This window comes from Takifugu rubripes, chromosome 8, assembly GCF_901000725.2.
Source record: "Takifugu rubripes chromosome 8, fTakRub1.2, whole genome shotgun sequence".
NCBI classification, from domain to species: Eukaryota; Metazoa; Chordata; class Actinopteri; order Tetraodontiformes; family Tetraodontidae; genus Takifugu; species Takifugu rubripes.
The window spans coordinates 15648245-15663583 of NC_042292.1; the positions used below are offsets into that span (position 1 = coordinate 15648245).

At 46.2% G+C, this 15339-nt stretch overlaps 1 long non-coding RNA gene across 1 annotated transcript in view; it reads right to left on the minus strand.

Moving 5' to 3' along the window:
• The window catches only part of LOC115250713 (uncharacterized), an 82722-nt gene that overhangs the window by 26180 nt on the left and 41203 nt on the right, over window positions 1-15339 (minus strand). The window contains exon 4 of the long non-coding RNA XR_003889281.1: window positions 4567-4718. This is a non-coding gene — a long non-coding RNA (uncharacterized lncRNA). The remainder of the gene's footprint in view (window positions 1-4566; window positions 4719-15339) is intronic.

Below are 15339 nucleotides of genomic sequence, written 5' to 3' on the forward strand. Positions count from 1 at the left end.
CGGCAGTGATATGGGCGTTTATGTGAAAGTTAAGGGCAGAAGAAGTGGAGACAGGGGGAGAGGAGCTGGTGCATGACAGGGGCAGCCAGCAGTCTGAGCCGAGAGCAGCTGAACTGAGAGCATTGCTGCGTTCACCTCACTGACAAACTTATTAATCAGGAGTCACTGTGGATGGTTACAGGCTAGGCAGACCACCCAAAGGATGAAGTCCGCTTTAGGTTGGTCTGCTGGAAGGATGAGGATATTTTTTGCATTGATACAACAAATACTTGAAAGAAATGCTATGTTTTTTGGGATTTACCGAGTGTTGCCGTCGTTGTGCAGGTCACGGTCCAAAGGACCTGGTGGAACAAATATGCAGCAACTGATGACTTAAGCAGGGTCTAATTTATCAAACTGCACAACAGAGGCTCTGGATCAATATTTACAGCACGTCAGCTAAATGACACATGATCTTTTTATGCTAATTCTTTTCCACTGCTTGTCTTATGTAACTTCAGCCTCAGAGGGGAGAGCGTAGCGTAGCCTTAATCAATGAAGATTATTGATACAGAAAACCTCAAACCAGTCACGTATCAACTGATGGATGAGGTCAGTGCGGAACAAAGGAAGAGATTCATTTATATTTTATAAACCGATGCACTTTAAATAGCGGTTCATCTATGACGTCAGTTCCTTTCGGGATGAAAAATATTACGCAGATGCTGCTAAAAAAGAAAGATAGAGGAAACGGAGGGAGCATGTAATAACTTTCAATCTAAAGGGCTGACAATGGGAATGGATGGCGGGAAAGTAAACGATGGAAGGAGCCAGATTAAACAATCCTGAACAGGTAAAATGTGGAAAAAAGGACAAAGGGAGACCGTTTATCCAACATACAACAACATTTCTGAGGTGAACTATAAAAGTCATCACAGAGCGACTATTTTGACTACACTTGCCCTCCAGTTTTTGCCCTCTTATCTGTTTTTATGGAGGAACAATGGTTTCTTTCAACAAGCAGCGCTCCCTTCCCGTCCAACTCTCTCTTTTTCTCTCCTCTCCTCATCTTCAGTGTCCTCGGAATGCAGAGTTCCAACCACAGGGTTTGAAGTCGGGCTGGAGGGGGAGCTAATAATTATGGAAAAGAGAAGAGGAGAGAGGGAGTGAGGAAAAAGATAAAAAAAGAGGAGAGACAGATGTAGAGAGAGGTCTGGGAGGGGGGGGGACAGGACCGTTATTAATTAGCAGATTGAAGATAAAAACAAAAACAGTAACGTGAAACTGAGAAGCTCATTTTAAAGAAGTCTGTAATACCGAGGCTACCAGCCTCACTTTCAGACTGGGATTAGGGGCCTTCCAAAGTCATCCGAGTTATAAACTTAAAGGAAGTAGCGTTAGCATATCAAAGCATGCGCCACCGTTTGTGCCAGACAATCAACCCAAAAGGGTGTGTGGTGGTCAGCATCATCATAACAATTAAACGATAGAGTGTACCACCTGGACGCTCCCTTGACTCTACAAAGGACTCTTTTTGCTGAGGTCCCTTCTCAGGTGACCACAAGAGGTCACCTCAGGGGATGGTGATGGTTGAGGAACTGGAGAAGAAGAAGGGGGCTCTTTTTTTAAAATGAATTTTAACATGTGACACACAGTAGTGGACAGCTGAGGGACAGAAGCTGAGTATTGATCAGTAAGTAAGTGAGACCGAGTCTGAAAGTGACCCTGAAACCTGACAAGTTCCACACTCACGTGCATCATGTTCTGACACTTGAAGAGCTCCTTTTAACGACCCCAGAGAACAAATATTCAGGCAGCGCGCCCAGACAAATAAGGCCTTTTTTCTTTAGTGCGGGGAGCTTTGTGCCACTCATCAATACAGATTTCTAGCAGAGCAGATGTTAAAGCTGCCAGGGCCTCGTTGAAAGCTGGCCACCGAGTGACATGAGTGTAATTCACTTTGCTGCATCTGTGCAGTTCACAGGGCCCGAGCCAAGACAAACCTAATGGAGAGACAGTTTGAATCATAGTCTCGGTAATGAGGAGGAAGTATTTACCTAATGCTGTGCGCTGCCATTAACTAATACGGTCCTAGCAGAACCATTCAGAACCCGCAGTAACATTCAGCTGCCAACCTTTACACGCAGAAGGATTTTCCTGTTTACTGCCAGAGAGGACGGTGACATGGTTGTCAAACCGTTGACAGCGAAAGGCAGAGTCGTGGCCGTCATGTGGTGGTCCGATGAAAGCAAATCTGTCACCGAGAGCCGCGCCGTCACAAACCCAAACGAACTGAACATTGTTTGGCGTTGAAAGGTTTTAAGAAGTCTGTCAGTGAGACACCGAAATGTCAGCGGTGGGCATGAAGGACGACTGGAATGATGGAGGAAGAACAAAGTGAATCTTAGAGCAAAGAGAGGGCAAAGCCAGAGTAGCTATGGAGATAATAAAGAGTTTGTCCACCAGAAGAAATGCAGCACAGGATGCAAATAGATGCGGGTTTCACAAAGCTGAAACTCACCTTTTCATGTGACATCGCACCAATTGCTCAAAAAACAGCATCAAGAAAACCAACCTCTGTCAACAAAGTGTCAAATGTGCTTTTGGCCTTGACATTTGGCCTGAGCTTCCCCCACTGTCCTTGACTCCGAGTCCATAAAAATGTGCTGAACACAGGAGGATGGAGAGAAACAACAAGAGGTTTAAAGAAGAGGGGAAAATGTGACAGGAAGAGAAACAATGAGAGGCACGGAAAAGAAAAAGACGCTACCGAGAGCTGCCAGACTGTTTCTGTCATTGGCAAACACACCGACATGACCAAAACCAAACCGTCTTCCCACAATCACTTCAACACTCGGCCCACATGCACATCGTCCGCAAAATACATCTCTCTCCCTCCCGTCGAGCTCGGAGGGGAGGACATTTGTGGGGAGTGTCTGGTTAGAAAACAATGTGCATTCCCGTTTGCTTCCCTGTCCCTGTGGAGACAAACAAGACTGTGGTCTTCCCTAGAGACTGTGTGTGTGTGTGTGTGTGTGTGTGTGTGTGTGTGTGTGTGTGTGTGTGTGTGTGTGTGTGTGTGAGACCTCTGTGTTTGCCACAGTAATCAGACGTGCCGACGGCAGAAACGCGTCTGAAGTCTAGACGTCATGTTAGCGCCGGGACATTACCTGTCCCTGCGTTTCCATCTGAAGGCGCCCTGTGTCAGAGTTTGGCCGAGCCTAAAATGCTTTTCAACGGGCCGCAGATCTAAGACGTTATGTCACTGATTACGTCTCCAAACAGGAAATGGAAAAGCAGCGCAAAGTCCCCAATTACTGCATGTACAGGTGGATTCATAGAGCAGCACGTATGCTTTCATACCATGCTAATACTCTCCCTGAGGGAACAAAGCAGCCAAAATCAATCCCAATATGACCAACAACACCAGTATAATGCATATCCCGGGGTTCCTACAGCTTCTTCCCGTGAGAGCAGGTGGAAAGTCCCGACAACAAGGTGAACATACTTTCATGTTTGTTTCTGGCTCCTTGCGGGGGAGAGGGGGAGACATCTTCCCGCCAGTCATTACAGTTGGCTACCCAAACAGGACGGGCTGGTCGGAGACAGCTCGGAAGACGCCTCTATAGGGCTTGAGATGCAGCGCTGCACGACACACCCTCAAACACTGTCAACGCCGCGCCAACAAGAGCAAAGTGCAGAGCAAAGACGTCAGAATGAAGCCGAAAGTGAAACGTCTGCCCCAAACATGTTCCCGCGCAAAGAAATGACAGCCGAGGATTAAAACCGACCCTTCGGCTCGTTCGTGGCGCGCTAGAGTTTCACCCCTCCGGTGCCCCTTCAAACGCACGTTGCAGTTGCAGCAAAACACTAAAGTCAATCAGGCGACGGAGGACTGAGATGACACGACGACGGAAGCGAAAATGGGGTTTGCTCTTTGTGTTCTGAAAGATGCAGCTGAACCAAATTTGCATTTGGTGTCCAAATTACCATAATTATTACAAGCTGAGGCGGAGATTAAAGAAAGAGGTTCATCACGCTTCTCCGCGTGTGTGTGAGGCGCCAGAGAGTGGAGAAGACAGGATAAAAAGAGGGAATGGAAATGAAACGGCTCAAAAACGGGGTTCCTGCTGCTCGAGGTGCTTTACATAAGGGGTTCATGTGGAACTAGGAGATGGAAACACATTTGTCAAATTACGCGTGTGACGGCCATTAATGTTGCTTTCCTGAATAATTGTCTCATTGTTTCACGCGCCAGCTATTTAATGGAAACGCACCTAATTTGTTTTCATTTTCAGAAAATTCAGAGGCTGGACTTCACGTTCAGATTGAAACCAGGCTGAGGACACAATCAGGGGAATGGGAGCGCGCACCGGTCTGCTGGCATTGTTGATGCCATCAGCTTCTTCCTGGTTATGCTGGTTGCAGCGGAAACACTATACTTTTATTTAGACAGTAGATCCTCTCTCGACATGAATCACGGTGTGTTTGTGTCCCCTCAATTTTCACGGGGATAAAGCAGGATTTAGCGGAGTCATTTGACCATTAAGCTAATTATCCTCTGTCTCCACACATGCACACACTAACCTCCAATCAGCATTCCGATACCCGATCCTCTCCACCCGATAGCTTCCAGCTCCCTGTCCGGGACAGGGAGACTTAGACACACAGGGGCTGGGATGTTGCCGGGTATTTTCCTCCGCTCATTCTGAGCTCATTTGCAGAGCACGCAAAGCAGCCTGGAAAACACACAAGACGGCCTGTTTAAATACACACATACATCTGGACATTAACGCATTCGTTTGCGCGCGCGTCATTGTAAGCGGGCCATATTTCACTTTACACACACTTTACCCAAAATTAAATATATGCAAATATTTAAAAATGAATGTGAGATAATAAAGACAAGAGGCAAACGTGTATCAGAGAGATTAAAGTGTTGTTGGAGGTTCCTCTCAAACTGAAAGTGGAGGCTCCATCCTGGAACTAAATCAGTTGTTGATCAGTTGTGGCCCCCTACTGGTTAATTAAGGAACTCTCAACCATCCTCCACTCACATTTATAATGGCTATAAAAATGCTCAAAGATCTTTATTGGAACTTTAAAAAAAATGGCGATTGAGGACCTGGCAAAGGCAGCTTCATCCAGATTATATTGGTTCCTGCCTAAATGTGGGGTCTTCCTGGTTTTACACTTCAGCATTTATCCGTCATTTCCTCTCTCACAGCAGTGCCGTTGTAAACTCATTTGTCAGTGAAAAGCAGAGAGCGGGAGCTTTTGAGGAAGAACACAAGCCACGCTCAAACGCTGCGTCGGGCATCCGGAGAAGATCTTTGGTACGCACCTGAGAGCCTGGATTTTAATGCGAACTCAGAAGTAAACAGTTTTGTTTTTTTCCCAGATGCAGTAGGGATATTAACCACGCTCCCTCTCTGCCTCTGGTGACTTGGATTCCCTGCTCGACTTGGAAGGACAGCCAAAGGTTACCAGATGCTAAATAACACAATGGGTGTTATGCAACAGTTTGCCAGATATGAATCGGTGTAAACTATCATCAGGCCAACCTGGATACTAATTTCTAGCATCTTCTTGCCATATTTAGCCTAAATTAACATCATATGAGGTTCTTCGTGCCTAAATTTGTAATCATTTTTGCTCTCACACTTTGTCTCCCTGATAGCATGAATGGATAACAACCATCAAAATAGGTGCAAGGCTAAAATCTGCTGTCATGCTAATACATAATCCAGGAAAAAGAAGTACCCCCACACATGACTGGTGTATTTAGGACACCGCCGTTTGGCCGGTTCTTTTGTAAATTACAGTAGTTCCAGGATGTAACTGGAGTCAACTATCTTAGTCAATCTGCAGGTCTGAAACACATTAATTTTTGGAGCAAAAGCACACGCAGCACTGTTTGATGAAAATCTGGAGAGGGAGCCTTCGATCGGCGACCCATTGTGAAAAATAATTTCACATCACACCCAAGAATTATATCCAAGATCTCTTTCCTTTGCCAAATCAAAGTTGCTGTTCCATTTTGATTGTAACACATGCTATATAAATAAAGATTGATGATGATGATGAAGACACCATCGTGGCCTGAAGGCAACTCAGTTTGTTTTCTTGCCCTGGATGTAAAGCACTCGTGGTTGGCTAACAGATAATGTTCCTGGTTTCTATTCCAGGATATAGCCTGATCCAAAACCGCAGCAGCTGGCTGAGGATTCCCTCTTTTTTTTCTCCTCTTTTCAAAAGTTGGTTCTAATTAAGAAAAGTAGATGACATGTGAGAGAAAGGTCATAGCGAGTGAAATGCTCCAACCAGAAAACCTGATGGTTAAATTTTACTCAGCAGCCGCTAAATCAGGAAAATGGTCGTTGAAATTGTTTGAAGCCGGGACTGGAATTGGGTAGTCTGGGAAGACGAGAATAGGTTGTGCCCTGAAACGTAAATCTGGGGTTTGATGCAGCAAGTGTCACTTTCAGACGACAGACTAATCCAAAACCCCAGCAGAAGGCTGACGACTCCCTGTCCTCAGGCACCTAAAATGGGACAAAGCTGAGCCCTCTGGTGATTCCGATGGTTTTGGCCGTACAACAACTGATATTTCATACAGAAACTTTGGAACTTCGTCTTCCGTTACGAAGCTTTCAACACCAGCATTCGCCACAACGCTGCTGCAATTCAAAATGTCTGAAATCGCATTAAGGAAATCAAATGTGTCCTGACAACCTCCTTCTGCATGTCCTCAGAAACACTGTGAAAGCTTTCCTAGCTAACTAGCTAGCTATAGGCTCCGCGGGGAGAAGTGACGTCCTGATGGCTCCAAACTCTCAGGAAAGATCCCATCCGATCAACAGCGCTCATCCCAGGGGTGAAGCCCGAAGGCGCGTCGACAGACTCCGCTCACCACGGACTCTCGGGTACAGCTGAACGAATGTTTCTGGATCCAGCTTTGGGACCAACGGTGGAAGGAGCCAGGAAGAAGAATCATCGCTCTGGTCAACGGGACACATGGAAACAGGATGTGTCAAACACTTCCCATTCACTCCCCCTCTTCCTGAACCAATTTGTCCCGTGTGCGACTGTGTATAATTAATCTTTGTAGGACTTCTGAGAACTGGGATTGTGTGTGAAGCACGCGAGGGTGTACTCGGTACGCGCCTGTTTGTTTATGAAGGAGTTGTCTGATTCATTGGAAGCGGTTATTTGTTTAGCACCTTTCAAACACACAGAAAGGTCCAACAATGTGCGCAGAGCGCCGCAGCCGCACAGGGGATGCTGCTTTCCCACGTGTAAATAAACCGTTCAGTTGCCGCTAACACACCCCTCCGATGCAGCATGCTAGGCTTTCTGGATGCGTCTTTAGAAGCCACAGCGGCCCTCTGAACTCCAGTTTCCCATTACAGTGTGGGCTCGACGAGTGATGCAGCTCTCTGGCTATGCAGTGGTTTCTGCTTGAAAAATACAGTTTGGAAGCACCACTTGCACGACTATGTCCAGAGCGGCTTCCGACCAGAGTCCTTGTGAGTCCTCACCAAAAGGCTGCTGTAAACCTGAACGGGGGAATGTAGCGGTTCAGACTGTGGGAGCCGTCCCGCGGGGGCTCGCGCACGCTCGTCCGAGCGTTGCCCCAAAACTCGGCGGCTTTAACGTGTCAGCTCGTGACATCACGGCGTGTAATAAGAGGAAGCGGGCTGCTCGCCGTGAGAACCTGAGCTGGGAGGATGGTAACAAATCAGTTCAGGTCTGATAACCATTATGTTGTTGGGCTCTATATTACTGGGAGACAGAGGAGAAAGAAAAACAGAATGCTGTCATCCTGAATAAACGTTATGATCTATATCGGGGTTATAAGACTGGTCCAAACAGCGACCATTTGGCCGAGCTCACGACCAAAAAATGGATGCCTGTCCCTCACTTTGACTATCATTGACTTACTGGCTGGCAAATAAAGGAACTGAGTGTTTCAACAAACCAAACATCGATCTAAAAGCTCGCAAACTATTTCTTCCAACATCTGAGGACAATTTGGAGGTTTTAGAGGAGGTCCTATTTATAGATATTGACAGAATCCTTATTAGACAAAGGGCCGCCACAACACCGGGGCCAGATCTGAGTCATGAGTTGGGGTCAAACGACTGACCTGAGATCTGCGACATCGACCCAACAGATGCTCCACATGTTGCTACAGATGTTTACACTTGTGCGTTGTGATGTAACTGACCAGCAAACAGCAAAAAGCTTTCTAAGACCACTGCAAATGCTTTCTCACTGACTCGGAGCCACTCAGCAACCGCCTCATTTCTTGGTTGTCTGGACTACGTGACACACTGAACCTCCACACCAAATGTGGCCGTGGTCCTCCCACGCCATGACCACAGCGGGCTTCTTTTTTAAACCTGTTTTGGAACTATCTCTGTATTGGAACGCGCTCACCGTCAGGAAATAGCACGTCTTAGGTGACAGACGGGAATTCCAGCAACTGAGAATTTAAAGATCGGCAAGTGATCTAACACGGGCCTTGTGGGAATGGCTGGGAATGCCATTTATTACTTTTCCACAACTGATTCTGTTGAATGTCAGTAATGATCTTTGTGGTCAGACGGCGCTGCTGATGGCCGCGCTGGAGGGAAGATGATGGCAAAAAGAAGAGAGATGAGCTTAAAGAGGACATTTGGGAAGAATGAGGGTGGGAGGAAATGGAGTACTTACAGGGGAAAAGAGCATTGAGGTGAATAAGAGCTGCATTAGCAGTAGAAACTAAATAATCTATAAATTCATTTGGCTCACTGCTTTGCCTTTGGATGCAGCTGGAACATTACCTCCATAGCTACAGCTTCATTTATAAACTAGTGTTCCACACAGCAAAGTTCAATCAAATCCTGGTTTATTCTTTATTACAGTTTCAGAAGTTTCCACTAGCAGCAACGTCTGTAATACTTGAACGCCTCCCTGGAAGTGACTGTATTGTCCTTGTTTTGCTCAACGCTCTCTTAGCGTCAAAAAGAAGTCCAGATTTGACCACAGGAAAACGTAAACTTCAGCTCAGTGACTTCTCACTACGCCTGATTTCATCCGGAGCTCACAAACACTCACATTCCGGTGAGCAATGCTGAAGTCATCTGAACACAGCTAAACATCCTGGTTCCAGACCTCGGGTTTGTATCGTTACCATGGCGGCCCAAGTGCAACCCTGCCATGTCTCTTACAGGAGCCGAGCCGGGGTGACTGTAGGGTCAAAGCGCCGTTCGTACGTGTTGGTGTTTCGGCTTTGATGACCATTTGCCAATGTGCGTGCAGTCATTCCTTGGTGCATACGTGTTTCTGGCGTGTGAGTGACAAGCTTCAGATTATAGGTTCTTGTATGGGCTGGAAGGAATGGTGACTCGCCACCGTACAAAGTAAACGAAGACATCTGACTTTTGGCTGCCCTTCCTCTCAGTCGCATTACAGCCCAATAGTGTAATTGATCCTGATTTAGTAAAAAGGAGATGGTTAAAAGCTGTAATGGGGCCTGTACCAAATCCAAAAACATGCGCTGCAACGCTCAAAGTTTGGGTCCGTTCATGCAGAGGGCAAAAAAAAGGGGTAGCAACTAGTAGCAAATGTAGTATTGATTGAGCTTTGTGGCAAACTGGGACGCAAAACAAGGTTTTGAAATGGAGATTCAGGAGCTTCACAGAGGAAGCCTGTTTGCACCTCCGTCAAAGAGAACAGACTCTGATTGGGAAGTGCTTGTTCAGCCAAGCAGCCAAGTTAAGGAGCTCGTCTGCACACGAGCGGGCTAATCGCTGGGTTTGATGATGGACCACAGGGTGTAAGATCCAGCTCGCAGCCATGGTGTTCATTTCTCCTGATTGCCGTGGGATTGTGTTTTTCCCCCCCCACTCAGATTTCTGTATTAGAGATATTTTATTATTATCGTTTGCAGGACTTTTCCTTTGGGGAGCTTCAGGAGTACGTGCTTTCCTAGAAGACTGATGATGGCTGTGAAGGTCAGGCTTGTGCCTCACATGGAGATGTTTTCCAATGACTCACTTTAGCTGTTTATCTAAAGAAGACCCTAACCAACCGCGCCAGGTCGTTGGTGTTCAGCCCGTCTCCACATCAATGAGGTGGCACCTCAAGGAGGAGGGTAACATCTTAAATCAAGTCTAGTCTTTGCCGGATAATTTAGAGATGCTGTAACCACCAAAAGCCGACTACAAAACATACTCTGTATGACTCCACAGTCGGCCTGTTTGTCTTGGCATTTCGAAGTTAAGAGAATCCCAGATATGTCGTTTGGAGGGGAGCAACTCGGGATAAATGGGAAGTAGCTGACCTCTGGTGAAGAGCGGTTTGGCCCTGCGGTGGAGACGGCGCTGTGGGGGATCATCTAGCAGACACTGCTGGATGCTGCTCTGAGCTGATACTATTGGCAATCAGCAGAACGCGGCTGAAACTGAGACTTGAAGATGTCTTTATGTCTCCAGCAAGGGATGGAGCGCCATCAACCGCAGAAAAACGAATGTGCACGCTGGTGCTGATTTGTGACCTTTGAGCTCGGCTGAGGTTAGTCTTACGACTTCTGCTATTGACAAATAATTAAACATATTCTGGTACCTTTGAAAGTTTAAACCGCTGGCAAAGGTTAAAAGGAAACTATTGGCAGGCTAATACGCTATACAGCAATAAAACTACCTAATAGTTTATCCATATGTGTAAAGAGGACATTCCTGGGTCAGCGAGTGCCTGCCGGCTCCCTTTTATTTTGAACACTACTTGAACCTCCATCTACTCTGTCCATCAGCTGGCACAGCTCCTCTCAAGAGTTTGTTTTACAGAGGTTCGTCATTATTTTTTGTTAATTACATTAGCTGTCATCATGCCACCAGTAGTACCCTTGTTTGCCTTCATTTTAAAACTTTCAAAAAGATGGAAACCGGCTTTCAAATTCAGTTCATTCGATCGAGTCTTCAAATCTTGTAGCAGGGGAAAATACCTCCCCCATTTTAACCTCCTTCTACAATAGGCTTATTGGAAAATGTCTTTTGGGCCCAGTGTATGTCTCATAACATTATAATTACATGGTTTGTCTACGATGTCAAATTGGAATCAAAGCCCGGTGCCGTTCCAGAGACCTTGATTTGCAGTTGCCTGCCTGAGCTGGATTTTTATCCAGTGTTGACAAAGATTTATAAAGGCCCGGCTACAAGATAAATAGTAAAAAAATTTAAAAAAAGCTGCTGAAGGCTGAGCATCATAACCAAAAAACTAAAATACAGTCCCACACTATGGGACCGGAATAGAAGCAGGTAGGGAACCCTGTCTTTACTCTTTTGTTCAGACTGTTCAAGGCTGAACATCGCGATAAATACTGCTCCCGGTTTAGCCGTGAACAAGCAGCCTGAGCTGGCAGATATTTACATGAAGCTCCAGCAGGACGGCTGAGTGAGCCGTTTGATAGGAAACCAGGATGTTTTGCTTCTCCTCTCGGTGATGTGAATTCTTCAGCTGACTCGAAAGGACAGCCAAAGGTTACCAGATGCTGGATTGAAGCAAGAGTTGCTGACTCAGCAGTCTGCAAAGCCAAAACTGGTCTGAGCAGTTCACAATGCTATCCTTATTAGTGAATGCATATTCCAGTTACTGGAAATTTTTTGGTCAAACAATTATTTTCTGAATGCTCCTTGGTGCCATTTTTGCCCTTTCTTGCACATTGATTGGTGGTGGGAGAAGCTGACACGGCAGGTAAGCTCCAGCTGCACCGAGGCAGCACATCCCTGAAAGTACACCTGACGTGACAAGCGTGCACGACTACATCCAAGCCGTGAGATCTGCGATTCTCACAGTCAACACACATACAGACGGACTAATAACACCATTTGCTGTTATGTATTCGCACATGTTCTCACACACTAGCACGGAAACACGTAAATCACACACCTACTGTCAAATTCCTGGTTACTGAGCCTCCCTGGGAATTCATCTGTCTGACATGTGGGTCGCTGAGCACAAGGCAAACAGTGCAGGAGTTTATAATTGGCACATGCTTTTGGTCAGCACAGCTCTTCACAGATGACTGTAAATTTGTCATTCAGCACTGTGTGTGTGTGTGTGTGTGTGTGTGTGTGTGTGTGTGTGTGTGTGTGTGTGTGTGTGTTTTAGGATAAACACACGAAATGTATTTATCCAGGAGTTTCTGTGTTTCAAGCTTGTAATCACAATGTCCACCAAACTATTTGCACTTTAATAAACTTCAGCAAATGTCGCACCCTGACTGTCAGAAGAGCCGCCGTCCTACGGGGACCTCGAACGCATCGCAGCGTGCGAACACACTCGTACCTGCGGTTTGGGATCTCCTCTGGCTAAGGTTCCCCCGGATGAACTTTCACTGACCTGCAGTCAGCGTCAAAGATCCCGTATTCAGGCCTGAAGCGAAGTAGATGCAGAGATAGTGACAGAGAACCATCTGTGTAATGGGACCAGAACTGGAAGATCTGGTATAAGTTGACTCAAATATTCTGAAGAAGCTCCCCACTGATATGAATAAAGGAGAAAAGAAGTGATAGAACCGGTCCAGGCAAGATTGCCTGCTAAGTTTATGACAGCGATGTGCTGCTCTAAGCCGTTTTGATCCCGGACACCAACACAAAGCAGCCTATAAAAGCCCCAAAATTCACAGAAACGGAAAATTGCATCAATGTTTTCGGCCATCTGCCTGCTTCCGTTGTGTGCTTTTAGATCAGCTTGCATGTTTGTCACAGAACTGTAAAGAGGAAAACCTTTTTTTGTGGCTTGGCTTGCAAACCACGGAGCTGAGAAAGCAAACAAGAAACAGAAAATTTGCATGTTTTTGACCCGTTCTTCCACGCTGTTGCTAAAGGTCATCCAGTGTTGTTTGAGGCAAATTTACCGGAACAACAAATTCTCTAATTTTCCTTGGATCCGTATGAAAACCCAACATTCACATTGTATTTGTCAACCGTCACATTTGGCATCAATTACGGCTCTGATAAAAGAATCTAGGGAGGGGTTTGAACTGCCGCCTGGCGAGGAAACTCTGGATTTTAAGAAAGCATTGTTCTATGACCATAACTCCATTACAAGGATTTGTTTTTATTAATAAATTAAAATGATGATAATGAAACCATTATTTCCTACCTAAAAACAAGAAAAAGCCCAAACGTGGACTACTGGAAATCCTTCAGAATGCCTGAATATACTGTTCTTTATTAGATAAATGGGCCAGCTGAAGGACAGAGAGGGAAAATTCAATTATCAAAGGAGACCCAATGTCTGTGTTTTGTGTTTTAATAATTGTGCTTCAAAGTGCACTGAATATCGAAGGATGCTGACTGGCTGTTCTCAGAAATTACGCAATAAGCTCCAATGATCTTCTGGAAGTGGTTCACGGGCCCTTTGGCGGCCCTGTGTGCTAGCTCCCCTCTTAGACGGATGACAACCCGCAAAAGAGCAGCCCGGACAGATCAGGTGACAGTGTGTCCGTGCGCGCCAACGCCCCCGACGTCAGTTTCGCCCCTAAAGCCAAATGACGAACAGATGTGAAGAATAAAGACAAAACGCGTGAGTCACGGCGGGGACGCCGGCGAGGATGACCGAGAACAGCTCTGCTGTGACAGCGGAGACGACCCCACCGTGCTGCTGCCATCTGCTCGGCCGGCCTGGACTCAACTCACTTCAGTTCCTCCCTCACCTCAAGCGGTGCCCATGAGCAGCGCTGGTTCTGACACCGACGCTGTGGGAGAACGCGTCAGATCCGATGATAACAGATAAGGCAGTGTGATTCCAGTAAGCCCACTCTCCCAGTTGGCTTCGGTCTGCCACCCGGTGTGCTCCGATATAACGATCTGGGAGGACCTGGCTGGTCCTGCTCCTTTTTAGAATACTTTGATAAATGTGGCCACTTCGCTTGTTTGTAGAAGGACTCGCATCCAAGGAAAACGCGACGTTTCAAATTTCTCTCCCACATGTTGCGGTTGAAATCTCGAGTTAGCTGGTCAGCGGGAGGTCATTCTCAGAGGTGTTGAAGGTTGGATTCCCGTAATCGAGGCAATTTGGTATTTGTTCTTTAAAAGGATTTGAATGTTCTTAAAATAACCGCGACCCATTCCGATCTTTCATAACCTTAAATCTCTCCCTCTCCTCTGTCCATTGATCCCCACAAAACATTTCTCCAGAGGTCTACTTGTGTGCCTGTGTGTGTTCATGGTCCAGGCCTCTCCGGAGGTGATGACAAGTCCTCACAAAACCAAAGCTGTGTTTTTCAGGCCAGAATCTCTTCAACTTTTGTGAACTTTATGTTTTCCTTTCGGTCTCCCTCGTTCCTCTTCTCCAACATTGGCCTTTCACTGAGGTTCGTTCGCTCTCACAAAAAATGATCCATTCAAACTGTTTGGAATCAATGGACCAAGATTTTAATCATTTAGTGATGGTGGCCGTGGTGGTGGTGGTGGTGGGGGGTGGGGGGGTTACTTTTTAATGATCTGGACACCTCGATGGTCAAATGAAGAGAAATGTCATGGAAGAGGATGTAATTCACCGATGGAAAGAGGTGCTGTTGGGAGAAATCTGTCAGAGCTTCCTTTGACTGCCAGGACCAGAGTGGCTTCTTAAAAACTACTTCCTTTCAACTAGATCAAGCGGTGTTTATGGTGCTGTTGGGGGCTGGAAATCTTACAGTGCCTTTTGGACAGTAAGTGGACTTTTCACAGTAGTCATTTCAGCACTTTTCCCAGTGGCGTTTAGGAAGAACTGCCAAGATTATGGAAGTGCTGGGGAAAATTGGGGAACCAAACCATTTTTAATGTATTGTGAGGTAATAAACTCCATACATGTTATGGTTCCATCTCCTTAGTACGAATAGTAGTGCGTGGTTAACACAAAGTAAAGATCAGAATCATAACCTGGAAGAGCTGGAGCTCATGGGGAATCAACTCCTTGTGAAAGAGGTAAGAAGATGGAGCCCATAGTGAGAAACCAAAACCAGGAGGCAAATGCTAAACAGCTGGAGGAGAAAACAGAGGAGGTCCAAGTGCAAAACCAAGATCTGGCTACAAACATGAAACTGTTGGACAATGAAAAGGACAAGGTGCTGGATAAAAACAGCAAACAGCTGAAAGATGAGAAGACGACTTCCAACAGAAAACCCGCAGACAGAGAAAAATAATCAACTGTTTGAGAAAGAACACAGCTAACGCCGGTCGGTTGCACAACCGGGTCACCTATTTGCTTTCGTTGGTCCAAACATTTGGCAACTGGATGGGCAACACGTGGTAAAATGATGCAACGAGGTCCTGACCTTTGTGGAAGGTTAGCTCATCAAGCTGCTATCATCACTGACACAAAAGC